Source organism: Rana temporaria, chromosome 2 (genome assembly GCF_905171775.1).
Source record: "Rana temporaria chromosome 2, aRanTem1.1, whole genome shotgun sequence".
Classification (NCBI taxonomy): Eukaryota; Metazoa; Chordata; class Amphibia; order Anura; family Ranidae; genus Rana; species Rana temporaria.
This window is the reverse complement of record NC_053490.1, coordinates 429,817,412-429,836,689: the sequence shown is the minus strand read 5'-3', so window position 1 is coordinate 429,836,689 and position 19,278 is coordinate 429,817,412. Positions and strand designations below refer to the sequence as shown.

The window sequence follows — 19,278 nt, the reverse complement described above, 5'->3', positions numbered from 1 at the left end:
TGCTCCGTAGTTTGCGGCGGCGTAGTGTAAAAGGCCCGGCGTATCCCCGCGTAATTCAAAGGGGGCGGCTTATATTTAAATTAAGCGCGCCCCCGTGCCGATCGAACTGCACATGCGCCGGGCTAAAAATAGCCCAGTGCGCATGCTCCAGTTCTCGGCGGAAAACGTCAATGATGCCGACATGTGCGTCATTGACGTAAAGTCGTATTAAAGAACGACCTACGAAAACGACGTACCCGACGGGAAAAGACGACGCGGACCCGACGCCATACTTAACATGGCATACGTCGGACTGGCGTACGGTTACCCCTCATATAGCAGGGGTAACCTTACGCTTACGCAAACGACGTAAGCGACGGTTACGCGACGCGATTTCGTTCGGGAATCGGCGTATCAGGCTCATTTGCATAAACAAATGAGACCTGAACGTAAACGCCACCTAGCGGCCGGCGGCGAATTACATTTAAGATCCGACAGTGTAAGTGACTTACACCTGTCGGATCTACAGCGTATCTATGCGAAAATCATTCTAGGAATCACTCGCAAAGATACGCGGGTCAAAAAACAGAGATACGACGGAGTTTCCTGAGATACTCCGTCGTAACTCTTCTGAGAATATGGCCCAATGAGATTATCCGACGAATGATTGTCCATTTTTATTTTTTATTTTTAAGTCTCCATATCGAATGCGAATAGGTTACAAAAGTACAAAAAACTTCGGAAGTGATGAGATTTTTGGACGCATGATCGTCCGTTTTTTTTTTTTTTATTATTATTATTTTTTTTTTTTTTATATAGAAAATTAGGAGGTTACTAAAGTCCGAAAATTCTCGTACAACAGAATAAAAATTCGGAAGTGATGTAATGTATTTCAATTGTATTTTCGGATGAAAACTACTGGTTAAACGAAAAGCATGCAATCTGGTATCGTACAAGAAAAATTTCGTATTTGTTCTTTTAGATAATTTTGGACGAAAGCTGTGTACTAACGCATCGAAAGCGGTATTTTTTGAACGATATTCTGATCACGTGTACTAGGCTTAACCACTTACGGACCGCCCGCCCGCCGCAGGAATACATTGCTTCTTTGTAGAGAAATACCGTTGCTATGGTAGCAGCTAGCTACCATAACCCTGGTATCCTCTTCAAGAGCGGGCAGTCCGCTTTCAGATAAAAGTGGTCTCTGCGGCGGATTCGCTGCAAAATTACTTTTATCGGCGGCGGGAGAGGGCATGCGGCGGAGGCGATCGGGTCTGCTCCCTGGGCTGACACAGTGACGAGTGAGGGGAAGATGGCCCCCACCCGTCTCCATATCATTGCAGGGCGGAAGCGAGGTCAAAACATCACTTCTGCCCAATGCTCTTAAATGGCCTTTTTTTTTTTAAAAGTGCCCTGTCCCAACGAGCTCGCGCGTAGAAGCGAACGTATACGTGAGCAGCGCCACATATGAAAACGATGTTCAAACCACACATGCGAGGTATCGCCGCGATCGCTAGAGTGAGAGAAATAATTCTAGCACTAGACCTCCTCTGTAATTTAAAACATGCAACCTGTAGATTTAAAATTTTGTAATGGTAAAAGTTTGTCGCCATTCCACGAACAGGCGCAACTTTGAAGCATGACATGTTGGATGTCAATTTACTTGGCGTAACATTGTCTTTCACAATATAATTTTTTTTTAGCTAACTTTACTGTAACACGTAACACGGATCAATTAATGATCTTTTTTTTCTAGATCGTTTTTAATAGATTTGATTTCTCAACCAGGTTGCGGAACAAACAAGGGACCACCACCAGACCTACAAGAGGTCGCAACCTGCGCCCCCACGCTCCATCTGGTGGTGTGCCGCGGTTCCTACCTGGCCCGGCTCCCCTCCGTCCCTCCTCGCCCAGCCCATGCCGAGCTGGCCTTTGCCCCCTGTGCCCGCCCCCCCTGCTTCCTGTCTAGCGTGGGGGGGCAGGTTGCGACCTCTTGTAGGTCTGGTGGTGGTCCCTTGTTTGTTCCGCAACCTGGTCTATTCTCAATCTGACCCCATGTCTCTCCTGTTTGGACCCCTGAGAGGGCTTGCTCCTGACAGCGGGGCCGTGAGGCTGACCACTGATCCTGGCTCTCGACATCCACCTTGGTATGTATCCTCTAATTGTCATCTACGATGACTGTATATATACTTAATAACATACTCATATATGCTCCTTTTTTGTTGTTTGTTATCTTTTTAACAAAGTTTCATCTATGTGCATATATATTTTATTTATTTATAGAATCTATGCTCACAGATCCCTTTTCCCCCTGAAGAAGACCGCTATACAAGGTTGAAACACGTCAGTTTTTTTGCGTTTATAGTAAATATGTACAATGTTGTATTATTCTTTATTGGTTGCCCTTTATACTTGCACATGTCTTCATTGATGTCTTTTGGAGCTCATGTCCTGATTTTTATCAGATGGTTCTTTACATTTTATACGTTGGTTCAATCTAATAAACTTTACAATTTTTATCGTTTCCAATTTATTTCTACTTATTGCTGCAATACAAAGCCCCTAGGGGTACCTTTTCATTTTTTCAAGTTTAATCAGGGGTGTGCAGCACCTTTGTCCACAGCTGGTATCGCTTTCCCTATGCAAAAATTGCACATCTATACATAACAAAAAATAATGATTGTAGAATAAAAACTGCACTTCTATACATAACAAAAAATATTTATTGTAGAATAAAAATTGCACATCTATACATAACAAAAAATATTTATTGTAGAATAAAAATTACACATCTATACATAACAAAAAATATTTATTGTAGAATAAAAACTGCACTTCTATACATAACAAAAAATATTTATTGTAGAATAAAAATTACACATCTATACATAACAAAAAATATTTATTGTAGAATAAAAATTGCACATTTATACATATCAAAAAGCATATAAAACACACAAAAGCTGCACATAAAACATAACCAATACCATCTAGTACTCCTTGAATACAGGTTCTTGGTGGCTCCCATATGGTGGAGCACAGTGAGTTGCAGTAATTTCGACGCAGTTTGCGTTTCGCAGGAGATAGCCCGCTTCTTCAGGAAACGTTTCAGCAAGAACACTGGAAATGGAATGATACATATATCAGTTACAGCTTCTTATTTGAACAATAAATGTACTGGGCGACCAGCTGTTATTACATACCTCGCGGTTAGTAGCTAAAAACATCAAAATAAAAAAACGTTGAATGGTCCTTCTACACATGGTCATTGTCACCCATATAATGCCACAGAACGGTCCTCCTCGTTTTCCAAGATAGTCGTTACTCTATGTAATTGGAACTAGGTATCTGAAAGTGTATCATAAAGACATCATGACACCATCTGTAATGACAGCATGCGTAATCATATTGCACGTATTGAAGCATAATGGGTTCATTTGGTGGGCATAAAGGGATTATGGGGTGAAGTGATAATGTGGAATCCCTATAGTTACCAGCCACACCCCTACTCCCCAGTTTCTATAATTATCTGATCAAATAATTGTTCCAATGTATAATCCATGTCAGCAGGGCTCAAGTCCTGCGGGAACGCATGGGAACGGAGTTCCTGGACTTTTTTCACAGCAGGAACTCAGTTGCCTTTGCAGGACTAGAGCAGCCGAGCCGCCCGAGCCAATCCTTCACTAAGCCACGATGCCCAGCTCGAGTCACTTCTTTCTAAATCCCGCGATAACTCGGAGCAGACCTCCACAATGTCTCCTGGGAACAATAACAAAAGCTCCCAGGAGACATTGCGGCATCAAGGAAGTGACGGAATATCCGCACACTACCTGATGAATCCATATGCAGGAAGCGGGCAGTAACATAAAGGATTACTAAGGTACAGTGGATCGGAAAAAAAAACATGCAGTTTAGTATTTATGCATATGAGCGTATGATTTTATTTTTTTGGTGGGGGAGTGGATCTTGGGTGGGGGTTCCCACACTTTTTTCCCCAGGACTTGACCCCTGGGATATACCACACCTCATATCACTGATCGTATATTAACCACTTGCCGCCCAACATATAGCATAATGACGCCGGCAAAGACGCTCTGTTATCCTGACCAGGCGTCATGTGACGTGATCAGGATAACAAGCCGGTGTGCAACCGCGGGAGCGAGAAGCGCGGCGATCTGAGGTGCTGTGTGTCAGTCTGACACACCAAATCTCCGATCGTGGTATGGAGCATCTGGCAGCTGTAAGGCTACCAATATTTGGGGTGATCACAGTTCGATATGTCTATGAACACGTTTAGAATACACAGATTAAACTTCATAAAAAAAGATAGAGAAAGATCCAAACAACCTACCACCATCATAGAATATAAATTGGGGTTGGCATGTTGCTTTGGCTCCTTCAATCATCGTTGTCAAAGAAAGCTAATTAGTGCATTGTGTTGCAGTGTCATTCAGTTTAAATGGCACCCCAAAACATCCAGGCAGTGAAAAACAATGCACCTGTGTTTTAGCGCACCACAATACACAGATATGAACCTTCTGTGCCCTAGGATACACTGCATTGTAAATAATGCTGAATATCCATTAATATATGTGTTGCAGTGCATTAGCAGCTCATTAATGCAGCACAAATTATCATATGAAGTGCTGCACATTAAAGAATGTCCAAAGCAAAAACATTTTTTTTACATTTTGGATAGAGAAAAAAGAGGGGTTAATATCCATGTTAGCTTTTTTTCTCCTGTCTCATTAGTAGGGTTGCCACCTGTCTGGGATTCACCCGGACAGTTCGGGTTTGGAATCATGTGTCCGGGTTTCCAACTGCTTGAAACCCGGACACTTTATTAGACTGGACTTTATTAGGGATGTGGCTGCAGCTGTCTAAGCTGAGAGTGTCTGTTACACTCTCTTTCACACTGCCCAAAGCCAACGCTAACAATCCCCCCATACAGATGGGAGAGGAGAGAAGGTTCAATCTGTTCCTCATCCTCCTGCCCCTACTCCTCTGTGTCTGCCCACACTCCAATCCCCAGGGCTGTGCCTCAGAAAAGAAAAGGGGGGGGGGGGACCGGAAATTTAAAGTCCAGCAGCCTCAGAAACATCTGGATGAGAGGTGCTGACTGCCAAGGGGTGAGTGAGCTCACCGTCCATCCCTGTCTGTTACTGAAGTCTCCCCCTTCTCTCTCCTGCCTCTAAGTGATTACACTAAGGTAAACCGGGGTTCTCAGAGCACCCCTCACATCACAATTTCCCTTTACATCAGAGGCCACAGTGTTCCACCTTACATTAGAGTCTTCTTCGTAAATCAGAGTTCTCATTGTCCCCCTTAAATCAGGGTTCCCAGAGCATCCCTTATGTTAGAGTGCCCAGAGTTCTTCCTCACATCAGAGTCTGCAGAGTCCCCCCTTACAGTGAAAGGGAACTCTGCAAGTTCAGATGTAAAAGGGGAACTCTGTGGACTCTGATGTAAAGTGGAACTCTTGTGATTAACTTCATATGATTAGAAATGTTATTTAATTGCAAAACATATGTATAGTTTATACTATAAAAACAAATTATGTGCGCCACTAAAGTGTCCTGGTTTGACTTGTAGAAAAGGTGGCAACCCTACTCATTCGGGATATTTCCCTTCACTTCATGTCCCCGAGACTCAACAGAAAAAAACAGGATAGCATTACAATGTGAGGGGATGTTCCCTGTAGACAGTTGTCACAGAAACAAGTGTCCCCCGTTGGAAGATTTCCCCCCTATTCCTTTTCTGGGGATAACGCGAAATTTTGGATTTACCTTTTTTGCCAGTGACATTGGTGATCAGGATAATTAGAGTGAGTGAATCTCCTTACTAGGGACACAGACACCAATGAAAACGTATGTACATACTGTATGTTGGTAAACACAATGCTGTTATTTTATGTTAAACAGGAAGTGCATCACTTCTCCTTTCATGCTCAGACCTTTTCCTGCAATGACATAAGAAAGTCTTTGTAATATACTGGAAGCTTAGAGTTCTAGTGATACTGCCATTTAGTATCATGTCCTTAGGTTACACACAGTGCTGGGACAAAGTCATCTAGAGCCCAGGGCACACATGCCAAACTGGGTCCCCCCAAGATGTATGAGCATTATGTGTCAGCAAAAATACCCCTACAAAAACACTGAGCACTAATCTGTATGCTTATCCCTAAACAAGTACAAAGACGCACCCCTGCTGAAACCCCCCGCCCCTCTCAGCACAAATTTTTACCCCCCCATACCCAAAATCGTCCCAGCTCAAATCAACCCCCCCCCCCCCTCAAAAAAATTCACCCTTGCTAGCACAAATCCTCTACCCCTAAAATTTCCCATCCTAGTATCTTCCCCCCCCCCCATTTCAAATCTCCCACCCCCAGCACAAATCCCCCTCCTAGCACAAATCTTCACTCCCCTCTCTCTACACAAATCCCACTAAAATCACCACTCTTAGTACCCTGTGCCACCCCCCCCCAATCCCTTCTTCTAACATAAATCCCCTCCCTTCAAATCTCCTTGTGCCCCCACCCCCCTCACCTCACATGATACCACAATGCCCAGGGCAGCTTCTCATCCTGCCCACCCCTTGTCCCGGCCCTGGTTACACATTGTTTGTTTCCATATTATATATGGGGGGGATTTATGAAGAGGGGTGGTTGTGAAGAGGTGAGTGCAATGAAGAGTAGGGGGATTTAAGAAGAGTGGGGGGTTGTGAAGAGGTGAGTGCTATAAAGAGTATGGGGATTTGAGAAGAGTGGGGGGGGGGGGGTTGTGAAGAGGTGAGTGCCCATCAGTGCAGCCTCATTTGTGCCCATTAGTGCAGCCACATCAGTGCCCATCAGTGCAGCCTTGTCAGAGCACATCAGTTAAGAAGAAGAGTACTTATTTGCAAAATGTTATAACAGAAACTAAGACAAAACTTTATTTTTTCCCCCAAAATTTCTGAGCAAAAAATGAAAAACCAGTGGTGATTAAATACCATCAAAAGAAAGCTCCATCTGTCTCACAAAATTACAGAAATGTAATTTGGATACAGTGTTGCATGACTGCGCAATTGTCATTCAAAGTGTGACATCGCTGAAATCTGAAAATTGGCCTGGGCAGGAAGGCGGTAAAAGTGCCCATTATTGGAATGGTTAAGCAGCTTTTCTCCAGCCAGCAGTTCTGGCATTCAGAGGAAAAAAACAAATGCTCTATGTGCATGAGGCCTAAAGGTTCATGATGCAGGAAAGTGTTATTACAGGGCATGCTTTTAGAGGGCTGAATGAAGATAAAACTTGCGTCGTAGATCTTGTAATTCTTCTTTGAGATGTTACGTGTGTGCAGTGCTGGTGCAAGAATTTTTCACACCCTAGGCCAGGGATATGCAATTAGCAGACCTCCAGCTGTTGTAAAACTACAAGTCCCATCATGCCTCGGCCTCTGGCTGTCACATGCTTGTGGCTGTCAGTCTTGCCATGCCTCATGGGACTTGTAGTTCTGCAACAGCTGGAGGTCCACTAATTGCATATCCCTGCCCTAGGCGAAACCTCATTTTGCCACCCCCTTGGCTTCGCCCCTGACTCCACCCCCTTTCTCTGTTCATGTTTGTATAGGGATACTTTCTCACCTCCTTGCCAACATTAACTCCATTAGTGGGGGCAGTATGTAGTGAGGGCAGTATGTAGTGGGGGCAGTATGTAGTGAGAGCAGTATGTAGTGGGGGCAATATGTACTGGGGGCAGTATATAGTGAGACCAGTATATAGTGAGGGCAGTATATAGTGGGGGCAGTATGCAGTGGGGGGCAGTATATAGTGGGGGCAGTATATAGTGAGAGCAGTATATAGTGAGAGCAGTATGTAGTGGGGGCAGTATGTAGTGAGGGCAGTATGTAGTGGGGGCAGTATATAGTGAGAGCAGTATGTCGTGGGGGCAGTATATAGTGAGACCAGAATATAGTGAGGGCAGTATGTAGTGGGGGCAGTATGTAGTGGGGGCAGTATATAGTGGGGGCAGTATATAGTGGGGGCAGTATATAGTGAGAGCAGTATGTAGTGAGGGCAGTATATAGGGAGTGCAGTATGTAGCAGCGGCAGTTTGTACTGGTGGCAGTATGTAGTGAGGGCAGTCTATAGTGGGGGCAGTATGTAGTGAGGGCAGTATATTGTGGGGGCAGTATGTAGTGGGGGCAGTATGTACTGAGGGCAGTATATAGTGTGGGCAGTATGTAGTGGGGGAGGTATGTAGTGAGGGCAGTATATAGTGAGGGCAGTATGTAGTGAGGGCAGTATGTACTGGGGGCAGTATGTAGTGAGGGCAGTATGTAGTGTGGGCAGTATGTAGTGGGGGCAGTATGTAGTGGGGGCAGTATGTAGAGAGGGCAGTATGTAGTGAGGGCAGTATGTAGTTAGGGCAGTATGTAGTGGGGGCAGTATGTAGTGGGGGCAGTATGTAGTGAGGGCAGTATTTACGGGGGGAACCATTATAGGCAAAAGGAACTCCTGTAGGGGATCCTCCTCCTGCTTCTCCCACTTCACTCCGCACAGCGCCACCAACTGGCCAGGGGGGAACTGATCCTCTGGAGGGGACCCAGGAGCTGTGGTTGCCCCCCTAGGCGGCAGTGCGCCCTAGGCGACTGCCTCGTCAGCCTAGCAGTAGCAACGACCCTGCGTGTGTGTTCTCCTGGCAGCAGGAAGCAAATCATTTTGCAGCTTTAAGATTTTGGCACTATATGCTCTCTGAAATCATCAGGTGGGTTTTTAAGGAGATTCTGGGGTTAAGCTGGGTCTAGTTTACACTTGGCTTTTGGATTTCCTGAAAATAACTGCCTATAGAGAATGGACATCTCTCATTTCTATCAGTTCTCATATGATATTTTATGTGATTGTAATTTGGTTCGCTGATTTGTTGAACTTTCATCAATTCTTCTGAAAACCAGTCTGACCATTGACCGGTCTGCAGCCATCCTTGGGTCGTTTATATTGGCAGGGCAAAAATCAGGTCTATCGGTGAATTTCCATGCCCATTGTCCCTCAATTTAGACTGTTTCAGGTGAGCACAGGCGGGATACTGGCGGGAATTGTCTCTAAAGAAGACAAGTGTGGCAGTTGTACCCCACAGCAGTTACTTTGAAGCTGTCAAATCAATTAAATAATTCATTAAACCAGCAGGTTTCTTGTAGATAGAGACTAACAATTAAAGTGAACACATTTGGCTTTTACCATGTAGAATGCATGCATATAAATGTATTGTTTTCACTTATCTACTACATTAAAGGGCAGATTTCAGTTGCTGCCTAGGGCAAAGTTTACACAAAACCCTGATTATCAGTATTAGAAAAAAAGACAATTGTTCTGGTTCCCCTCAGACTATCATATCATATTTGAATATTGTTCCTGTTCAGCTTGCTGTTTGAGTTTCATTTGCTTTCGCAAACTATACATAAAGATAGCCATCATAGGCAGATTATGATCATGCACTTGTACTTGTTTTCCAGCAATCATCCTGTTTCCATGTAATCACAAGATACTCCTATGATAGGGTGACCACATGTCCCGGATTGCCCGGGACAGTCCCACATTTTGCAGGTCTGTCCCAGGCACATTTATTCCAGGACAATACAGTGTCCCGGAATGAAACTGACACAGCCACCCCCTCTCCCAAGCCAAACTAATGTTTGTCCCTGAATGGTAGTTTGGAAATGTGATCACACTATCCTATGACAGTATGATAGCTACACATTTACAGCCACACATAGGTGTGTGCAACCTATTGCATTAAGGTGTGCACCCCAAAGCTCAAACACACATGCAGGTGTGTGTGTTTGTGTGTGTCTATACATGGCCCTGGCACATTGAATTCCCTGCTGGGACAGTGAAAGAGAAGTGCGTAAACACTTCTCTTATGGCAGAGCCGGTAAGAGGGAGATCTATCCCATCTCCCCACTGCTACACACAGTGATAATGCTAATGTACACTAGGTGATTAGGGTGTGCCCTGGCACATCGGCAAACCCTGTGCGCACACCTATGCATCCACACTTCATATGGTAAAGGAAAGACAGTCACTTCCTCCCTAAAAAAACAGGCAATTGTGTTGCGGTAGAGACACCCGCATCTGTTGTTTGCCTTACTAGCGAATGGGGCAGTTCAGACTAATGCGTTTGCGTTGATTTGATTCGCCTGACAGTTCAAGTGGTGAACAGGTGCCACATCCCAATGTTTATATGCAAAAAGCAACTGGATGGGGAAAGGGACTTGCAAGGCACCAACAAACACTTTAAATTTATATAAAAAGTTTTATTTAGGTAGAAACATATTAAAGTTCTATTTAAGATAAAACATCATGAACACAAGGAGAAAGGTTATCTACTCATCATCTATAATTGATATTAGCACCACATCCCCTTAATTGATAACAATTTAAAAAGAGTGAGGGTTTTGGATTTTTAAGGTGCAGAATTACAACATGGTATAGGAAAAAGTATTTATTTATAAAAGTTAAAATTGACGGGGGGCGTGGCCTGGAGCGGCATGGGATAGGACGCTAGTTAGCTGAGCTCCGCCGGCCGTTTATCCTATCTACCCTATCCTGCAGATATATACGAGACTTTCCTAGCCAAAACGGTCCAGCAGACCCCGGACTGTCCAGCGGTCATGGCCCCACCGAAATCGAACAAATCGGCAGGCCCGAAAATTGATCAATATCTCCGTCAGGAGAAGGACCCCCCGGCGCAAGATGGCGGCGCCACGTGGCCGGAGGAAGCAGCGGTCGGCGCGGACATAGCCAAGGTACTACTGGCTATCACCTCATGCCGGGAAGCTGTGGCAGCCTGCCAGACTACCCTCACAGCCAAAATAGAGGAGGTGAAGGTGGACATCTCACTGGTGCGCCGGGACATGCAGAAACTGCGGGAACGGGTGTCTGAAGCAGAGGTGAGGCTGGGCAACGTGGAGGACTCCCTCCCCCCCATTCAACAATCCACTGAGGCCATGCAGCTACAGATTGACCAGCTTCTGCAAAAGCAAGACGACCTCGAGAACAGAAGCCGCAGATGTAATTTAAGGTTTGTCGGCCTGCCCGAGGGGGTGGAAGGGAGAGATCCACAAGACTTTTTGGAAAAGCTGCTCCGAGACACCTATGGCAGAGAGGCCTTCTCCCCCATGTTCGCGGTGGAGCGCGCTCACCGCATGTCAGGCAGACCGCCGCCACCCGGAGCGCCCCCCCGCACGTTCATAGCAAAATTCCTTAATTACAGAGACAGAGACGCAATCCTACGGCTGAGCAGGGAGAGGGGAAATATCCCATATAACAACAAGATGGTGGCGGCCTTTCCTGACTTCTCGGCAGAGGTACAGCGCAGAAGGAAGACCTTCATGGAGGCCAAGCGGCGTCTGCGGGTCAAGAACATGAAATACGCCATGCTATTCCCGGCCCGTCTGCGCGTGGAGGGAGAAGACAGGGCTCACTTCTTTGAAGACCCGGAGGAGGTGCTGGCCTGGCTGGAGCGCCAAGAAAGAAACAGATAAGTACCATGTCTCCTCCAGCTGGGTTACTGTCCCTGATGCCTCAGCCCCAATGCCCACTTTGATTCTCCTTGCGGGGGCGTTGGGCCCAGGCCGCCTTTTTACCCTGGAAGTCTCCCCTCGTTTCTCCCCCTGCTGCACCCATACAGGGTGCCTCCTTCTGACAGTTCATGTCCCCCTGACCCCCACTAGTCGGATGCTCACCCCCTCCTCAGTGCGGTGTCGAGGGCTCCGGACTGCATCCTGAACATTGCTCTCTGTCACCCGGAGCCCCAGGGCACCCAGAACGCCTATGCAGGGAGTGACCCCCCCCTCGGGGGGCTACGGTATGCAGGGAACCGAGACTCTTTACCCCTCACATAGACAGATCCTCTGCTGGGGATGCGGGCTGCCCATCAGTACGCCTGGAGGGGACATATACCTGGGAGGGGGGGCTCCCCCACTGGGGTTTATTTTCTATTCTGATTTTTGGCTGCGCTATTCCCTTTTGGGAGATGTTGTCCCCCCCCCCCCCCCTTTTTAATTTTCTTTCTTTTTCTAGTTTTATTGTTCTAACCCTAGTCAATGCTGGACCCTTCTGGTTGGGGGTCTAACTCACATATACCAATGAAAAATCACCCCCCCTTCTTTTATTATTTACTGACCTAATTGATGCATAGTCGTTTCTAACTTGTACTTTCTCCTCTCCGGCGGAGGGAGCAACGCAACTTAAGGGCTCGCAATGGACAGCGGGCAGAGTCCTACACTGTGCGTATGCACGCAGCGGAATTCCGCCCTACCAGCAGCAACCCACTCTCGAGTTTGGGAGGCCACTGCCGCATGGTCGCATGCTGAGCAACCTAGTTGGACGCTATCCGGAACTGTGCTGGTGGCCTCCCTATGTATATCCTTGGTATCTGTATTTTTCCACACTATACATAGGGTGCTGCTTTTGCCCCGTTGGCAGTTAAGGGTTCAAGCCCGCACCAGTTGGGGACAGTGCAGGGCAGGGTGGGGGGAGGGAGGGATGCACAAGTTGTGGGTTACTGTTCTTTTTTATTTATTTTCTGTTCTGTGTCGTGTCTGAAGGGTATTTCAAGGTGTCACTATTAGGGTATAGGGTTATGCTTCTGTATGGTCAGGGGAAAATGTGGTATGCAACTGTAAGTAGTCTGAATCCTGGGGTTCTGTACCGTCCCTGGTTTATCCCATGGCCACGCTAAAGTTTTTGACTTGGAATATCCGTGGGATGAGGGACCCTATTAAGCGCTCTGCAATATTCGCTATACTTAAAAAATTGAGAGCGGGCGTCGTGGTCCTGGTGGAGACGCACGCGGAGGGCTTGGCCCAGCGGGCTCTCGTACGCTCATGGGTGGGCTGGGGCTTTCACTCAGTCCACACCTCTCATTCCAGGGGTGTCTCTATATTAATAGCCAAAACGGCGCACTTTGAACTCCAGGATTCAGTGATAGACCCACAGGGCAGGTATGTCTTTTTGAAAGCTAAACTATACGGGGACCTGATCCTCCTTATGGCATTTTACGTCCCACCACCGTTCCAGTCTACTATATTGATTGCAGGGTTTGATTTTATGGCCCTACACCCAGACACACCGGCGGTCTGGCTGGGTGACTTTAATAATGTAATGGACCCCTCCCTGGATAGGTTAGGCGGGGACCAGCCGCCATCGGTAGAGTCACACCCCACAAGGTTCGCGAGACTACTTGCGGTTTTCAATCTTTGCGGAAACCTGGAGATATAGTCACCCCTTAGACAGGGCGTACTCATGTTTTTCGGCCTCGCACCGTGCAATGTCCCGCATAGACCTCATACTGGTGTCCACAGCCCTTCTCCCTAGAGTGAAAGAAGCGTGTTTTTCCCCTCGGTCCCTCTCTGACCACTGTCCATGCTGGACGATATTGTCCCTGCCCCGGGCTCGTCCGCCCCCGTTGTGGCATTTGAATCTGTTCTGGCTGACCCTGCTCCCGGGGGACGCGGATCTGGCAGGAGAATGGGAGCGATATTTCGCAGATAACTCCGGCTCCGCGTCTCCCCGGGCTGTTTGGGAAGCCTTTAAGCTACATGCACGTATGACGCTGTCGTCCCGTATAAACTCTATTAAGGCCACATCTGCGGAGGCACTGGACAGGGCTATGGAACTTGCCGCGGCAAAGGAGAGGGAGTATGCAGCCAACCCGTCGGCTGACCTGGCTGCCAAGCTCAGGCTCTGCACCAGGGCGGCCGATCAGTTACACTATGAGAAATCAAAGCGAAAACTCTTTTTTCTTAGGCAGCGGACGTTTGAACATGGAGAGAGGGCGGGGAAGCTACTAGCATATTTGGTACACTGCGAAGAGAGACCCCCAGTGGTGATATCCCTGCGCTCCCCGACTGGGGACTTGGTGACTGACCCGGAGAAGGTGACCACTATGTTTCATGACTTTTTCTCCTCTCTATACGACACATTGGCCCCTGACTCTGACTCCCTGACAGAGGACTTTTTAGTAGACCTACCGATCCCCCGACTGACTGCACAGCAGACCCGAACACTGGAGGAACCACTGAAGGTGGAGGAAATCTCCGCCGCTCTGGCTGGTCTCCCGAAATCCAAGGCACCGGGGTCGGATGGCTTACCAGCCGAATTCTACTCCACTTACGCTGCGACATTAGTTCCCAGGCTCCTCACCCTCTATAATTCCATTTTCGATGGCTCAGAGCTCCCGCCCTCGATGAGGGAAGCCACCATAGTGCTAATCCCTAAGCCGGGAAAGGACCCGCACCTGCCGGAGTCGTACCGCCCTATTTCCCTTTTACAAGTAGACCTTTCTCTGGTACATGCTGACCAGGCAGGCATTATGCCCGGCCGGAACACCTCCTTCAACCTCAGGAGGTTGTTCATTAACCTGCAGGCCACCCATGACAATCCAGGGTCCAGGATAGTAGTGGCCTTGGATACTGCCAAGGCGTTTGACTCGGTGGAGTGGCGGTACCTATGGACATGCCTAGCCAGATTCGGGATAGGTCCCAAATTCATACAATGGGTGAAGCTCCTATATCAGGCCCCCGTGGCCAGAGTACTGGCCAACGGGTGGCCCTCAGATCAGTTTCCTCTGCGGCGTGGCACGAGGCAGGGCTGCCCCCTGTCGCCGCTGCTGTATGCTTTGGCGGCAGAACCATTGGCAATTGCCATACGCACGCACCCAGGGATAACGGGCCTCCGGAGGGGGGACGTCGAGGAGAGGATAAGCACATATGCGGATGACACACTTCTTTACCTGGACGACTCCACTGACTCTCTCTCCCTGGCACTGGCCCTGATAGAGCGTTTCGGCGCTTTCTCGGGACTCAGGATCAACTGGGACAAGTCCCAAATACTCTCTCTAGATAGCTACCCAATGACCAGGGATAGGGCTCTTCTCCCATTACAGAGAGTGACCGAGATCAAGTACTTGGGGATCCGGACCACTAGAGACCCGGCGGACTATGTGTCATTGAATGTCACACCACTGTATGATATGCTGAAGTCCAAGACCCAGGTATGGGCCAGACTCCCAGTAGGGGTCATGGGCCTTTATTTAATAAAGATGGTCCTGCTCCCTAAGATTCTATACATGGTGTGGCATTCACTGGTGTATTTGGTGCTCAGGTGTTTCAGAATACTGGAAACCCTTTTTAAGTAATTTGTGTGGGGCTCCGCAAGACATAAACTCCCCTGGCATAGACTAAAAAACCCGACCGACCTGGCTGGTCTGGCGCTACCCGACTTTAATGCGTATTATCTGGCCGCCCAACTGTCACAGCTCTTCCACGTGGACAAGATAGATAGGACTAGGTTCCTCCGCCTCCTGTGCCCTGCGTGGACTCAGTCAATAGGCGACCCCATTGTAGTAATAGCAGGGGGGGGGAAGTCGGTGGGAGGCCGCCACTCAGTGCTGCACCATTACAGGAAGGTGTGGAGCGTGGTCTCAGATAGGCTGGGCATTTCGCCCTTACACAGATACACCTCCCTGTGGCACAACTCTGCCCTGCCGGAGCTGGAGCGTATCGGGGACACTGAGGTGTGGAGTTCCAGGGGAATCTACTACCTATCCCATGTCACCAGTAACGGAAAACTCAGGCCCTTCGCCGCGCTGCAGACTGAATATAACCTGCCCGACCACATGCTATTCCGCTACGCCCAACTACGACACGCCTTTCAGGCTCAATTCCCCCAAGATGACTTGGCCCTAGCTGACAATCCCCTCATGGCTGCAGTCAAATGCCCGGACCCCAAAAAACTGATCACTCAATTTCACGCTATGATCACACTCCCGAGTGCAACGGTGTCTGCCTATGCCCTAAAGTCCAGGTGGGAGGGGGAGGTGGGCCCACTAGAAGACGACGAATCTAGACGCCTGTAAACTAGTATCCCCGAAGTTGTCAGATCGCCTTACGCAAACCTTTATTGTGAATAAAGCATACCTTACACCTCTAAGGATCTCCAGGTACAAGAGGGACTCCCCTGCTACGTGCCCGATGTGTACTAGAGATACGGGCACCTTCTTCCACTTAATTTGGCAGTGCACCAAGGTCCAGGCCTACTGGGAACAGGTGGTAAAATTCCTTCATGACAAAATGGGGTCCCCTATCACTCTGCAGCCCAAACCATGCCTACTGGGAATTTTCCCGGATGTCGGCATAAATAAATCCCTTACAGTATTCCTACATGAAACGCTATTTATAGCCCGAAAGGTTATAGCACGGGTGTGGATGAGGCCGGAACCCCCAGAACTGTCCCACTGGCTGGCAGAGGTCAACAGTGTACTGCCGTACAAGAAACTGGTCTACTCACATAGGGGTTGCCCGGCCAAGTATGAAAAAATCTGGGGGAGGTGGTTGAACTCCTCTGCAACTTGCACTCAGGAGAGATAGGAGGGGAGAGGGAGATTGGGAGGGGCGCAGGTGGTCTGATAGTCAACTCTGCTGCAACGTATTTGCATTCCGGGGCAACTGGGTTTGAAATGTTGTTGAGTTCCATATCGCCTATGTTTAGAATACCTAACGCTGACACTCCTGTACCTGTATTCTACCTGTAACCACTGGATATGTGTTGTACCCGTATGCTATCTGTATGCCCTGTACATTGTTATTTTGCTCAAATAAAAGCTCTTTGATTAAAAAAAAAAAGTTAAAATTGACAGAATAAGAAAAATCCATCCGATTATACAATACAGTTTCAAGAATGTGCAAGCTGAAAAATTCCCTCTACATGTTTCGCCACGATTGGTAGCTTCCTCTGGAGAATTAAATTTATCAGGCACTATCTACTGAAAATAGAAAACGAACAATGCATACATTTACAAGACAATACAAAGATAACAATAATTATGAAAGAAATACAAATCGTATGTTTTAATCCCAAGTTGGCTGAGACCAAGATGACAGACTATAATGAGAGCAAAGTTTACCTGTAGTAGTCATAGAGGTAAACTTTGCTCTCATTATAGTCTGTCACCTTGACCAATTTGGGATTAAAACATAAAATTTGTATTTCTTTCATAATTATTGTTATCTTTGTATTGTCTTGTAAATGTATGCATTGTTCTTGTTTTATTTGCAGTAGATAGTGCCTGATAAATGTAATTCTCCTGAGGAAGCTACTAATCATGGCAAAACATGTAGAAATAATTTTTCAGCTTGCACATTCTTGAAACTGTATTGTATCATTGGATGGATTTTTCTAATTCTGACAAAATTAACTTTTTATAAATAAATACTTTTTCCTATACTATGTTGTATACTATGTATAATTCTGTACCTTAAAAATCCCAAACCCTCACTCTTTTCAAATTGTTATCATGAACACAAGAGTTTGTGACAACAGAAACAAATTGTGACATATCCTATTCAGATTCAACATAACATCACAGGAATACCATAACGTTTCGACTACAGGAAGTCTTCTTCAGGGGGTACTGAATAGGCACTAAAAGAAAAAAGGTCAGTTAGTAACTCATTATACAAAAAAGTCATATTTATTTGCAGACATATAAATCTAAAATCAAACACATGAATATATCTTACAATATTGATGTAGAGCAATGGGATACGGATGGCAATAACAGCTCAACACACTTCCAAGAATCAGGAGATAATTCAAGGGAAGGTTTTCCTAGTATATAAAACATGAATTAGGGTAAATATTCATCCCACAGCTGACAAAAAAAGGGCCATATCTTGGGAAAAGAGTGATACAAAACCTTGTGTTTATGATGTTTTATCTTAAATAGAATTTTACTGTTTGTACCTAAATAAAACTTTTTTTTTACAGTTGCAATAAAAAGTATGTGAACCCTTTTGGAATGATATGGATTTCTGCACAAATTGGTCATAAAACGTGATCTGATCTTCATCTGAGTCACAACAATAGACAATCTCAGTCTGCTTAAACTAATAACACACAAAGAATTAAATGTTACCATGTTTTTATTGAACACACCATGTAAACCACAGGTGTCAAACACAAGGCCCGCGGGCCGAATCTGGCCCTCCAGGCTATTTCATGTGGCCCTCGCACCTCTCCTGCAGCTGCAGGAGAGCTCCAGCCCTCCTCTGGTCCTCCTCCAGACCCTTACTTTCTGCTTTCAAGCAATACATCCAGCTTCTTCCCACTGGGGTGCACTGTAATGTAAGGGAGAGTGGGGGACTCGACTTCTGATAGTGGGGTGGCTCTTGACATCTAATGTAAGGGGAGGGGATGCGCTGGACATCTAATCTTACATATACAACCGGCCCTTTTGGTGCAATCATAATGCTGATGCGGCCCATGATGAAATTGAGTTTGACACCCCTGATGTAAACATTCACAGTGCAGGTGGAAAGAGTATGTGAACCTTTGGATTTAATAACTGGTTGAACCTCTTTTGGCAGCAATAACTTCAACCAAACGTTTCCTGCAGATCAGATGTGCACAACGGTCAGGAGGAATTCTTGACCATTCCTCTTTACAGAACTGTTTCAGTTCAGCAATATTCTTGGGATGTCTGGTGTGAATCGCCTTCTTGAAGTTATGCCACAGCATCTCAATTGGGTTGAGGTCAGGACTCTGACTGGACCACTCCAGAAGGCATATTTTCTTCTGTTTAAGCCATTCTGTTGTTGATTTACTTCTATGCTTTGGGTCGTTGTCCGGTTGCAACACCCATCTTATGTTGAGCTTCAGCTGTTGGACAGATGGCCTTAAGTTCTCCTGCAAAATGTCTTGATAAACTTGGGAATTCATTTTTCTTTTGATAATAGCAATCCGTCCAGGCCCTGACTCGGCAAAGCAGCCCCAAACCATGATGCCCCCACCACCATACTTCACAGTTGGGATGAGGTTTTGATGTTCGTGTGCTGTGCCTCTCTTTCTCCACACATAGTGTTGTGTGTTTCTTCCAAACAACTCAACTTTGGTTTCATCTGTCCACAGAATATTTTGCCAGTACTGCTGTGGAACATCCAGGTGCTCTTGTGCAAACTGTAAACGTGCCGCAATGTTTTTTTTTGGACAGCAGTGGCTTCCTCTGTGGTATCCTCCCATGAAATCCATTCTTGTTTAGTGTTTTACGTATCGTAGATTCACTAACAGGGATGTTATTATATGCCAGAGACTTTTGTAAGTCTTTAGCTGACACTCTAGGATTCTTCTTCACCTCACTGAGCAGTCTGTGCTGTGCTCTTGCAGTCATCTTTACAGGACGGCCACTCCTAGGGAGAGTAGCAGCAGTGCTGAACTTTCTCCATTTATAGACAATTTATCTTACCGTGGACTGATGAACAGCAAGGC

General features: G+C 46.6%; 1 long non-coding RNA gene across 1 annotated transcript; it reads right to left on the bottom strand.

Annotated features, from left to right (window-relative positions):
• Positions 1-2,906: 2,906 nt before the first annotated feature.
• On the bottom strand, positions 2,907-17,643 carry LOC120927543. The gene is made up of 3 exons (XR_005747097.1): positions 17,535-17,643; positions 17,387-17,436; positions 2,907-3,099 (listed from the first exon to the last, which is right to left on the bottom strand). It is a non-coding gene; the product is annotated as an uncharacterized LOC120927543 (long non-coding RNA).
• Between the last annotated feature and the right edge of the window lie 1,635 nt (positions 17,644-19,278).